Genomic DNA, 4208 nt, shown 5'->3' with positions numbered 1-4208 from the left:
TGACCCTGACTCCCTGCTAAGCGGACACGTCCCTGACTCCCTGCTAAGCGGACACGTCCCTGACTCCCTGCTAAGCGGACACGTCCCTGACTCCCTGCTAAGCGGACACGTCCCTGACTCCCTGCTAAGCGGACACGCCCCTGACTCCCTGCTAAGCGGACACGTCCCTGACTCCCTGCTAAGCGGACACGTCCCTGACTCCCTGCTAAGCGGACACGTCCCTGACTCCCTGCTAAGCGGACACGTCCCTGACTCCCTGCTAAGCGGACACGTCCCTGACTCCCTGCTAAGCGGACACGTCCCTGACTCCCTGCTAAGCGGACACGTCCCTGACTCCCTGCTAAGCGGACACGTCCCTGACTCCCTGCTAAGCGGACAGGTCCCTGACTCCCTGCTAAGCGGACAGGTCCCTGACTCCCTGCTAAGCGGACAGGTCCCTGACTCCCTGCTAAGCGGACAGGTCCCTGCCTCCCTGCTAAGCGGACACGTCCCTGACTCCCTGCTAAGTGGACACGTCCCTGACTCCCTGCTAAGCGGACACGTCCCTGACTCCCGGCTGCTAAGCGGACACGTCCCTGACTCCCTGCTAAGCGGACACGTCCCTGACTCCCTGCTAAGCGGACAGGTCCCTGACTCCCTGCTAAGCGGACACGTCCCTGACTCCCTGCTAAGCGGACAGGTCCCTGCCTCCCTGCTAAGCGGACACGTCCCTGACTCCCTGCTAAGTGGACACGTCCCTGACTCCCTGCTAAGTGGACACGTCCCTGACTCCCTGCTAAGCGGACACGTCCCTGACTCCCTGCTAAGCGGACACGTCCCTGACTCCCTGCTAAGTGGACACGTCCCTGACTCCCTGCTAAGCGGACACGTCCCTGACTCCCTGCTAAGTGGACACGTCCCTGACTCCCTGCTAAGCGGACACGTCCCTGACTCCCTGCTAAGCGGACACGTCCCTGACTCCCTGCTAAGCGGACACGTCCCTGACTCCCTGCTAAGCGGACATAAGTGCAGATTTCCAGAGCTGAGGGACGATGAGGGTGAATGATCAGCTGGGGAGCACACCTGGGTGACATGGAGCTCTGCATGCTGCACTGAAGACCTATTCATAGTACAGTTCACACCTGGGTGACATGGAGCTCTGCATGCTGCACTGAAGACCTATTCATAGTACAGTTCTCGGCGAAGAGGTGACCACCGAAACGGTGGTTAGTAAAAAACAGAGAGATGTGTTTGGGTGAGCGGTGACCACCGGCGTGACGTCGTGTTATAGTTTCCGGTGGAGGCGGGGGAAGGGTGCCTGATGTTTTGTCATGGTGGGTGATGCAGAAGCTGGATGAGACGATGGGTGGGTGTTAATTGGACAGGTGTGTATAGAGGGTACAGTATGTTAATTGGACAGGTGTGTATAGAGGGTACAGTATGTTAATTGGACAGGTGTGTATAGAGGGTACAGTAGGTTAATTGGACAGGTGTGTATAGAGGGTACAGTAGTAGGTTAATTGGACAGGTGTGTATAGAGGGTACAGTAGTGTGTTAATTGGACAGGTGTGCATAAGGGTACAGTAGGTTAATTGGACAGGTGTGTATAGAGGGTACAGTAGTGTGTTAATTGGACAGGTGTGTATAGAGGGTACAGTAGTAGGTTAATTGGACAGATGTGTATAGAGGGTACAGTAGGTTAATTGGACAGGTGTGTATAGAGGGTACAGTAGGTTAATTGGACAGGTGTGTATAGAGGGTACAGTAGTAGGTTAATTGGACAGGTGTGTATAGAGGGTACAGTAGAGGGTTAATTGGACAGGTGTGTATAGAGGGTACAGTAGGTTAATTGGACAGGTGTGTATAGAGGGTACAGTATGTTAATTGGACAGGTGTGTATAGAGGGTACAGTAGGTTAATTGGACAGGTGTGTATAGAGGGTACAGTAGTAGGTTAATTGGACAGGTGTGTATAGAGGGTACAGTAGTGGGTTAATTGGACAGGTGTGTATAGAGGGTACAGTAGTAGGTTAATTGGACAGGTGTGTATAGAGGGTACAGTAGTAGGTTAATTGGACAGGTGTGTATAGAGGGTACAGTATGTTAATTGGACAGGTGTGTATAGAGGGTACAGTAGGTTAATTGGACAGGTGTGTATAGAGGGTACAGTAGTAGGTTAATTGGACAGGTGTGTATAGAGGGTACAGTAGTAGGTTAATTGGACAGGTGTGTATAGAGGGTACAGTAGTGTGTTAATTGGACAGGTGTGCATAAGGGTACAGTAGGTTAATTGGACAGGTGTGTATAGAGGGTACAGTAGTGTGTTAATTGGACAGGTGTGTATAGAGGGTACAGTAGTAGGTTAATTGGACAGATGTGTATAGAGGGTACAGTAGGTTAATTGGACAGGTGTGTATAGAGGGTACAGTAGAGGGTTAATTGGACAGGTGTGTATAGAGGGTACAGTAGGTTAATTGGACAGGTGTGTATAGAGGGTACAGTAGGTTAATTGGACAGGTGTGTATAGAGGGTACAGTAGGTTAATTGGACAGGTGTGTATAGAGGGTACAGTAGTAGGTTAATTGGACAGGTGTGTATAGAGGGTACAGTAGTGTGTTAATTGGACAGGTGTGTATAGAGGGTACAGTAGTAGGTTAATTGGACAGGTGTGTATAGAGGGTACAGTAGTAGGTTAATTGGACAGGTGTGTATAGAGGGTACAGTAGTAGGTTAATTGGACAGGTGTGTATAGAGGGTACAGTAGAGGGTTAATTGGACAGGTGTGTATAGAGGGTACAGTAGGTTAATTGGACAGGTGTGTATAGAGGGTACAGTAGTGTGTTAATTGGACAGGTGTGTATAGAGGGTACAGTAGTGTGTTAATTGGACAGGTGTGTATAGAGGGTACAGTAGTAGGTTAATTGGACAGGTGTGTATAGAGGGTACAGTAGTAGGTTAATTGGACAGGTGTGTATAGAGGGTACAGTAGTGTGTTAATTGGACAGGTGTGTATAGAGGGTACAGTAGTAGGTTAATTGGACAGGTGTGTATAGAGGGTACAGTAGTATGTTAATTGGACAGGTGTGTATAGAGGGTACAGTAGTAGGTTAATTGGACAGGTGTGTATAGAGGGTACAGTAGTGTGTTAATTGGACAGGTGTGTATAGAGGGTACAGTAGTATGTTAATTGGACAGGTGTGTATAGAGGGTACAGTAGTAGGTTAATTGGACAGGTGTGTATAGAGGGTACAGTAGTAGGTTAATTGGACAGGTGTGTATAGAGGGTACAGTAGTGTGTTAATTGGACAGGTGTGTATAGAGGGTACAGTAGTATGTTAATTGGACAGGTGTGTATAGAGGGTACAGTAGTGTGTTAATTGGACAGGTGTGTATAGAGGGTACAGTATGCTAATTGGACAGGTGTGTATAGAGGGTACAGTAGTATGTTAATTAGACAGGTGTGTATAGAGGGTACAGTAGTAAGTTAATTGGACAGGTGTGTATAGAGGGTACAGTAGTGTGTTAATTGGACAGGTGTGTATAGAGGGTACAGTAGTATGTTAATTGGACAGGTGTGTATAGAGGGTACAGTAGTATGTTAATTGGACAGGTGTGTATAGAGGGTACAGTAGTGTGTTAATTGGACAGGTGTGTATAGAGGGTACAGTAGTAGGTTAATTGGACAGGTGTGTATAGAGGGTACAGTAGTAGGTTAATTGGACAGGTGTGTATAGAGGGTACAGTAGTATGTTAATTGGACAGGTGTGTATAGAGGGTACAGTAGTAGGTTAATTGGACAGGTGTGTATAGAGGGTACAGTAGTAGGTTAATTGGACAGGTGTGTATAGAGGGTACAGTAGTATGTTAATTGGACAGGTGTGTATAGAGGGTACAGTAGTAGGTTAATTGGACAGGTGTGTATAGAGGGTACAGTATGTTAATTGGACAGGTGTGTATAGAGGGTACAGTAGTATGTTAATTGGACAGGTGTGTATAGAGGGTACAGTATGTTAATTGGACAGGTGTGTATAGAGGGTACAGTAGTATGTTAATTGGACAGGTGTGTATAGAGGGTACAGTAGTATGTTAATTGGACAGGTGTGTATAGAGGGTACAGTAGTATGTTAATTGGACAGGTGTGTATAGAGGGTACAGTAGTATGTTAATTGGACAGGTGTGTATAGAGGGTACAGTAGTAGGTTAATTGGACAGGTGTGTATAGAGGGTACA

This window comes from Protomyctophum parallelum, assembly GCF_964188405.1.
Source record: "Protomyctophum parallelum genome assembly, chromosome: 14".
NCBI classification, from domain to species: Eukaryota; Metazoa; Chordata; class Actinopteri; order Myctophiformes; family Myctophidae; genus Protomyctophum; species Protomyctophum parallelum.
This window is presented reverse-complemented; position numbering follows the sequence as displayed.